General features: G+C 37.5%; 1 long non-coding RNA gene across 1 annotated transcript; it reads left to right on the top strand.

Moving 5' to 3' along the window:
• Positions 1 to 462: 462 nt before the first annotated feature.
• Positions 463 to 5,492, top strand: LOC125146205. Its single transcript, XR_007144702.1, has 3 exons — positions 463 to 624; positions 3,367 to 3,435; positions 3,927 to 5,492. It is a non-coding gene; the product is annotated as an uncharacterized LOC125146205 (long non-coding RNA).
• The last annotated feature ends 3,869 nt before the right edge of the window (positions 5,493 to 9,361 follow it).

Here is a 9,361-nt window from a genome sequence, read left to right as displayed (position 1 = left end):
TGTATGTATGTATGTATGTATGTATGTATGTATGTATGTATGTATGTAATGTATGTATTGTATGTATGTATGTATGTATGTATGTATGTATGTATGTATGTATGTAATGTATGTATGTATGTATGTATGTATGTATGTATGTATGTATGTATGTATGTATGTAATGTATGTATTGTATGTATGTATGTATGTATGTATGTATGTATGTATGTATGTATGTATGTATGTATGTATGGTACATAAAAATATGATCTTAGTGAAATTGGTCCAAATGTCTAAATTTTATTTATTCCCAATATATAATTTGGGCAATTTTGACTTAATAAAGAACCTGAGGGTAAAAAAGACCACCACCCTCCATAGTTTCAGAATGAGCTAGCCCACATCCTTCTGTGATGCATGCAGTAACGTAATGGGACAATAGGGAACATTATAAAATTATTTAACTCCAGAGGGGTGACTCATAGCTGTAACAGCAAGAGAGGTTCATCAGATCAGTAACTAAGCCCCAACCCAGAAGGAAACAGATGTGGGCTGCTTGAGGGGAGAGAGGAGGGTCTTCTTGTGGGAGCTGACGAGAATGAGGGGACCCTCAGAGATTCTGACGGGAAATTCAGTGCAAAGGTTTTTATCTTTTTCACTGCATCTTTTTTTAAAGTTTTATCGTCCTGACTAGATCATCACACATCTCTTTCACCATTTCCCTTTAGCCACAACTTTAAAACAGTGAGAAACTCTTTTCTGTTATCATGCGTTGAAGAGGAGGTTTTCCTCCATTGTATCAGTGGGTCTGTGGGTTCCTGTAAGTGATGCAGGCTTATTTGCAGGAAATGACAGAAATGATCTGTAACTATAGCAATGTATTTTACTTCCTGTTTTAAAGTTCTCCTGATATAATGTTTTTGTTAAAAGCTCATCGATCAATCCTCTACACACTCTTTTAAGCTTATACTCAAAGCCCTTTTCAGGTTTGGATGCTACTATTATTCAGCAGCAGAATCGGTCACTTTATGTATCTCCATCATGCGAGAATCAGTCTTCACAAATCTACTCATATTACCTACAGCACAAAGTCAGATACTTTAATTGTCAAAGCATGTGCTCATATAATTATGAATAAATATACCACAATAATGCTGAATTCTTAAATCCCATTGGTCAGAAGGTGTTGATTAATGTTCTATAACAGCAGCTTTGACAGCATTTCATCTGTAATTTTAACTCAGTCTGATGTGTTATTGCTTCTGTAGAAACGGTTCATTCACAGGGGTTTGCTTTTGGGTTTTTAACTGGCACTCCACATAAATAGTACTAATGCTATTGTTTTCAGTTGGGCATACTGTAGAATGGTAACTTGTTATTTCCTGCTGGAAACAAACCCAACCTGGCTTTATATCTCCTCTGTCTATGTGTGTATGCAATAGCATTTTGGAAACGTGAATGCTTTATAAGGAGGGGGAGGGTGTATGACACAGGCAAGTCAATAATACACACAGGACAGTTGACAGTTTTTATCCATGCATCAATGGAGATCAGTAAACACCTAATTGAATATCAAACACCAAACACCAATTCTGCACTTTAGACCAACCAGTTACAGTACATTTTATGTATCTGTACATGAGCTAATGCAAAACGCAAAACCAAGATTCTGATTTAAATAGAGATACAATCCAGCTGGCTGACCAAATAGCATTTTGCTATGTCAAATAATCAATAATGAATCAATACTCATTTATTTTCAGACCAGAATGTATAGTTCCACTATTGACAACAGCGTTCGATGGTACGTGTTTAAAGTCTCTTTATTAGCAATGCTAAATGAGATCATGACTAGCTAAAAAGGACCTTTCAATCACAGCTACACCCATACTATGAGCTCAAGCTTTCCATCATTCCCTTTCTGACAAGCCCGGCTCACCCAACCAGACTGAGTACATCACAGTTTGAAGAAAAGAGTCAGTGTGACTTTACTGTAAGCCCCCATAGTGAGTCAGCCTTGAGAAATGCATCACAACATCAGCCATGTCACAAAATGACCTCATTGTGACCTCTAGATAATGCCACCACCCTTGTATTAATTACACAGTTGCATCTGTAAAAAACACACACACCCAAACAAAATGATACTTGTTGCTAAAGCACATATCAAGTATTTGTCTAACGATATGCCTCCAATCTTGAATTTTCAGTTCATAAGTCTATGGCCATGCTCTTATATGCCACCAAAAACATCACCATCCAGCTGGAATTAAAAAAATAATCCAAGATTAAATCTAAAAAAAAACACCACAAATTCTGATACAACTGAAATATTAAATACAACCAAAACATTATTTTTGATATTTTAGTGTTAATTCATCTTTAGTAATCATCAAGGTTAGTGTTGCAGTGCATTCTGAGCCTGTTACAGAAACACTGGGCACTAGGCAGAAATACCCTCTGACGAGGCAGCAGACACACATTCCCACATAGAGGCAATTAGCTGAACCAGCTCAAATACTAGCAAGTTTATGGCAAGTGGAAGAAACCATAGAGCACAGATGAAACCCATGAAAACAAGAACATTTGTAGGTTTATAAATAACCCAAGTTCGGATCAACCCAGCGACCCTGGAGCCGTATAGTGGCAATGCTTACTACTACGCTTGGATATCGGAAAATTGTTCTTAAATGTCAGAGTTATTTTGATACAGAATGTTTGATCAAATTGTAATCTGCTAATTCACATTACAACACAACAGGATGTTGGTCACTTGTGCAACATCCCCAGCTCGTTCAAATTTCACAACAGGTTTTTCTAATTTACTTTTAAAAAAAAAAAACAATTCTGTTATTGCACAGAAGACTAAGGTCTGGCCAGTCCAACCAGCCCAGCATCCAGCATGGTGGAAGCTTGGTTTTCCATTCCCTTTTATTTTAAAACCCATAAACTGGTCCTCAATTATGAGGCTATTTTATAGTGTTGTAAATAAAAAATGATGTCTGAGCCAATTCCCTTACGGTGGATTCATTATTATTGAAAATGTTTATAACAAGAGCTTAGTTCTTGTACATACATGCAATATATCTTACTCCCTAAGAGATTGAGAGACTCCCCATATTGCCATTACGTTCATTTTGGCAGCTCAAATTTCATACTTAGCAACCATTTCCAAACCAAAAAAATGTTTTAAATATTTTATTGTTCATTTTAAGCAAAGGGGGAGGGGAATAGTGGCTTAGTAGTTACCACATTTGCCTCTCACCTCTGGGGTTGGGCATTTGATCCTCAAATAAGGTCTGTGTACACTGAGCTTACATTTGTGCTTTGGAGGTTTAAATTGGCTAAATTTCCCCTTGTGTGTGTGATTGTTCCCTGTGATAGGTTGGTACCCCATCCAGGATATCTGTGCCTTGTGCCCTAAGAGTACCACTTATCCTATGGATACTACAGGTATCCTCTCTTTCTTTCTCATTCCCTCTCTCAAAAAATCAGTTATTACAATTACAATATAGCCTTTGCTTTAAAAAAATATTTCTTTTAAAGGGGCTATTTGTCATTTTAGAGTCCTCTGAATTGTAATTGCAACAAAAACACTAAAATGTGACAATAGCACTCTGTTCAAAGTCAGTATTTAGAGAACAGAGGCTTAGTAAGCTTTCTACAGCCAAAACATGGAGTCATTTATGGGCCAGAAAAATGTCTCTAGAAACCTGAAATGAATAATCAAGCCACATCCATTACATTTTGATGTGGTGAATCATCAGGATTTGACTGAAGATGACGTAGGTCATTAAGGTAAATAGTGTTGTGTTTACAGTGAATAGGTTGGTCTGTGTGCTTAAAGACAGCACTCAGTCTTAAATCAGTGCTGGGTTTATGCTGTATCTGTCACACACACGTCCTCTGTTGTGAAATACACTGACACAGAGCTTCCTTCTCAGGACATGCCGAGCACTTACGCTAATGGAGCTAAGTGGAATGAATGGAGAAAGTGATGCAGAGAGTCACTGCACATGAAGAGATGTGGAGGTGATGTAATATACAGTAGTTTTTTTCTTTTAGAGTGTAAATAGCCATCACTCAGGCCTGATTGTGCTTATTAAAGGATGCAGAGATGTTGAACATGAGTATGAAAAAAACAGGAAAATCGCTTCTCGGCCTTTTGGCTAAGATCAAGTGTAGTAAAAAATACAGGAAAAATACAGGAAATCATGGTACAAGTGTCAAAGTGACCACTCACACATTCCTATAGAACTGTTTCTCTGGTGTTACCATAATAGCCAGTAAACATACAGTGAGTGCATCATACGTGACGCAGTAAATGACAGCTGATGAGCACAGAACAATGGAGAGCTGACTGACCAAATGACCACTAAACACAATTAATATGCTGAATCAGCCTGACCTTCAGGGCTAACAGGATTTCTGCACTCACATACACAATATCCACTCAAATTTACTGCTTTAGCCTTAACACAGCAAGGGCAAATAAGGCAGGGATAAGAACCCAGTGGATTATGTTGTGGAACCGACCTCAACAGTGGCAATGCTCTACTAGCTTAATCTAATGCTTCCTCCAAATATCAAACATGTTAAAGAGGAACGTTATAAACATTACATTCAAAGCAAAAAGCAGTAACCTTACAGGTCTGTTTTCTTTGTGCAATTCGAGTAACCAGTGTTGACAATGGGGTTGATTTCTTTATAGCCCACTGCAGACTGAATAATGTCCATTTGAGCTGGTATCATCAGAAATCAAGAAATCGCATACAAAACAGTCATAAGTGCATCAGTATGAAACAGTGTGGATTATAAACCCATCCTTCTTTCCCTAAAATTCTATTGGAGGAAAAACTAAAAGACTAATATAATAATAAATAATATGAGAAAAATATAAAAACACCAGTCAATCACAGTATTGTCACAAAAAAAATCACAAAAAAAGTTTAGCGCTTCTTGGTTTGAATGTAAGGGTTACAACTTTCCCCTTTTTCATGTCTGGTATTTGGAGGAAACACGGCATAAAGCTGGTAAAGAGATAATGCGAGGGTTATATCTGGGGTAAAACCCATGCGGGTCCAATGGTCCTCCATGATGACACAAAACAGTGAGAGGTCAAGGTTCAAGAACTACAATACATTGTAGCTCTCACATTTAATATCACATCACTCAAAAATACAAGAAGAACATTTTGTGCAGCAAGATTTTGTTTAAATGCAATCAGTAAATGCTCAGTTAATACATGTAAATAACATGGGATTAGACCACAGAGCTGGACTCTCTAATTGGTTACACAGCAGCCAGTCACAAGGCCAGTGGTCACTGTGTATCTGGGGAAGTGGCTTTGGACAATAATCAGATCAGCTGCTCACTACTCCACCCAATTCCACAAACTAGATGATTGCAGAAGTTCTCTTCATCCTCATTGATTTAATGACCTACTTTCAAAACAAAGCAAACCAAAAAAAATCTTTGACCTTTTTTTTTTTTAACTTCATCCAATTTAAATTCAGGCAAACAATATCTTTCTGTAACGTTCTCTGTTTGTCTAAAATGAGAAAAGACATTATGAAAAGCATAGATATATACAGTAGATAGATAGATAGATCTTAGTATTAAGATCTATCTATCTTAGTATTAATTCAGAATAATATTATACAGAATGAACAGACAATATGGTTTAAATGGTTTAAATGGCTACAAGTCCATTTACAATCTTTCTTCATTCCTCTTGTCATATCTGTTGTAACTCTGCCGGATGTCAAACACATCCATCGTCAGATCAGGTTAAGAGAACAATGTGGCCATAACCAAACTTCAGTTGATTTCAAGGAATTTTGCTTGTTGCAGAATACACACACATTTCTTTCGGTGAAAATTGCCGTCATCAATATAGCAGAGAATTACAGTATTTGATGAAACAATGCATTAAACATAAATGTTTTAGATACGCTATATATCCAAAATGGATGTGGACACCTGATACACCTGATATGTGTGTCTTCCCCAAACTGCTACAGGCTGAAGCACACAGTTGATTTAAAACAAATTTCTTTGTAGGTTGTAGCTTTTAAACTTCCCATTATTGGAAGAAGGAGGCAGAAAAAACATGTATCATCATGCTAATGCCCGTGTGCACATAGAGCTTCATAAAGACACGGTTTGCCAAAGAGATATTCATCTTTGCAGACTTGTGCATATTGTGTGTGTTTTTGAACCTTAACTGTATGTCCTTCCGCTGTAGCATATGTGTGATTACCACACCTAGCGTATGTGCGATTACTACATCCTTTTTCTGAAGAAAGAAGGGGAAACACTTGTTATAATGCAAGTGTAAGAGCAGTTCATTTCAAAATACTCAACCATGTAGCACAACTGTATACAAGGTCAGTGCTAAAACATAGTGAGATGTGCGGTCATGGCTTTTACATCAAAACTCCCCACAAAGATAGGAATATCTGACAGGTTTGACATTTGGTAGATCCCACAATGACAGCTACTTTTAAAAAATTGCAGCTTCATTTATTTATGTATTATAAAGTTTGTGGTGGGTGAGGGCAAGAAATCTGTAAAATCAAAAAAAGGAATATTGTTCAATAATTAATTTTATATGTTATGCATTATACATAGTTCTGTCCTGCCTGCAATAAAATATAATAAATGCAGCTTTATAAAAAAAAAAAAAAAAAAAAACTAAAAGATTAGCTGCATTATTCACACCTGGATAATAAAACAAAATGTGTGTATTTGTGTGTAGGCCCTAATCCTGTAGTTTATTCAAATGCAAAATCACAAACACAACAGCCATGCTTGTTACAAAGAGCATTTGCATTATTGACTGATGTGCTGACTGATCGACAGTGTTGCAGAGCAGATTTGGTTTAACACACAGTCACATGCTCCATGCTTTATCTCTCAGGGCTTTCCACTGAACTGGAAAATGTTCCAAAACATGTACCTAATGAAAGTAATACATGCCTGAGGTCTAGCAGGGCCGAGAAAGATTACAAAAGAGACAGAGTGATAGCGAGTAGTACACTGTGTTACTAAAGAGCTATAATCTTAAAGTTTCCTCTTGTTTATCAGGACTGGACAACTTAAGGACATAAATGGCAATTAGATATGTAACATTCACTATTATCCTCCTTATAACCCACTTTCTGACTGTATGAGCTTATATTTTCCACTGACAGTACATGACTCCTGCTCTTTTTTCCCCTTTGTGTGTGTGTGTGTGTGTGTGTGTGTGTGTGTGTGTGTGTGTGTGTGTGTGTGTGTGTGTGTGTGTGTGTGTGTGTGTGTGTGTATTTTCCACACCATGGAGGAAAAGGAAGAGAGGAAACCTATGTTTTTTTTTTCTTGATAACTGTACAGCCTCTGGCCATGGAATTTTCTCCAGTTATTGAGGATGTGTGTGTGTGTGTGTGTGTGTGTGTGTGTGTGTGTGTGTGTGTGTGTGTGTGTGTGTGTGTGTGTGTGTGTGTGTGTGTGTGTGTGTGTGTGTGTGTGTATATATATCTTTTGTACCTGATAAAGGTCCATCCTCTGTCTCTATACAATCTGTGCAGTCTGACTGCACTTCCTGGAGAGTACACTCCTGTTCCTGGCAAGGAAATAACACAGTATGTCAATCTGTCAGATGTTCCACACACACACACACACACACACACACACACACACACACACACACACACACACACACACACACACACACACACACACACACACACACACACCCTTCACCTCTGTGGTTTAAATAGTACATCCAATGATTATACTGGATATTTCCAAAGATTACTGAGTAGATATGAGAGGATCAAACAGTAAAATGATCCATTTGTACAAATGAACAGTTTCAGTGCTGACATCCACTTCACTGCTGTAAAAATCATTGATCCAAGCAATCGCTCCTTTGAGACACAGATGTTGGAGCTAAGTGGAACGAGGGATAACATTTTCATTCTTCGAAAAGTGTAGTCTTTTACCAGAATCACAAATAACATGAGAATAATAACATGCCTCTAAATGTGGAAGGCCATTCCAAAGGTCTGTGGAAAGAGAAATGAAGATGGAAGGGATTCCCTTCCAAACCCAGGGTTTCCGTTTGCTAAAAAAAATGGAGTGCAAATAAAAATGATGGAATATCCTCCCTATCCCATTCTGTAAAACATAAGTGAAAAACATTATTTTAGCATGCTAAATTTTTTCTCTATATTTGATGACCCAAATATTTCCCTTAAAGTTCAAGCAGTGTTAAAAGAAGAGCAATATTAGTCTCTTGCATACCTCTTTTCTCCAGGCAGACTTACACCTTTGTGGCGATTATAACCTTTTACACCAGCATATACTCTTAGACATCATTTATTACAGCTTTCATCCAAGTTCAGTAAAAAAAAATATATCCATCAAACTGGACAACAAAATGTCTTTCTTTATTTTAATGTTTTTGAATGGCTGCACTATTGGGGCTATAGTCACGGCTTGATCTAATGGGAACACAAGAGGACGAATGATTCTATAAAAATGGTAGCCCTCTTTTTTTTTTATCCCCCCAAGTGTTATGGCTTCCACCTTTTTTAGACATCATCTTATACAATAGCACTTGATCCATTATATTTTTGTATTTTGTATTTTATATGTTATGCTCCACCAGATACCCATGCTCAAAAATTAATCAAGGCATTAGAAGTTAAAGTGGTTCAAGAATAAATCTCTTACGACTTTTATCACCATTTAACCAAACCACTCCCCTGTTCTAGATAAAATGTTCATAGAAATCAAAGCTTAGTCAAATATAGCTGGAGATAAACAACTTTAGCTTGAGGGTTCAACAAATTGATTGATTAAAATGAGATGAAACCAGAAATGTGTGGTGGTCTTGGTTTCAGTGAATCTTACCTGTGGTGATCTGATGATGGATGGTCGTGGTATATATGTGTACTTTGGATTCTGAACTGGACTTTCCTCTTGAGGCATTTCTTCATCTGCGATTCCCTCTGAACTGGGGGAGGAGTGCAAGACATCCTGTTGAACTGATGCTGGCTCTTTGGCTCGAATTCCATTAGTTTTGGTGTGTTGTGAGATGCAGCTGACTGCAGACTGGTCCTGGGGTTCTGTGAGATTGGCTGCCTGAGGCTGGGTGAGAATGGCTGGACTGGTGCTGGCATTTGGCTGAGTTCTGCACGGTTCAGAGCTCAGGTGGGGAGCAGGCTCTGGTGAAACATCTGCAGGAGCTCCAAAACAGTACTGGAGTGAGGAGCATGGAAGCCCGTGCATCACAGCACTGGATGACAGCTTATCTAGAATGTAAAAACGTCAACAATTAAATCCATGTGTTTTCAAAAAGTGGGATGAAGGATGGAGAAAAGATAAACTA

This window comes from Tachysurus fulvidraco, chromosome 13 (assembly GCF_022655615.1).
Source record: "Tachysurus fulvidraco isolate hzauxx_2018 chromosome 13, HZAU_PFXX_2.0, whole genome shotgun sequence".
Taxonomy (NCBI): Eukaryota; Metazoa; Chordata; class Actinopteri; order Siluriformes; family Bagridae; genus Tachysurus; species Tachysurus fulvidraco.
The sequence above is the reverse complement of the archived record's forward strand: the minus strand, read 5'-3'. Positions and strand labels throughout refer to the sequence as shown.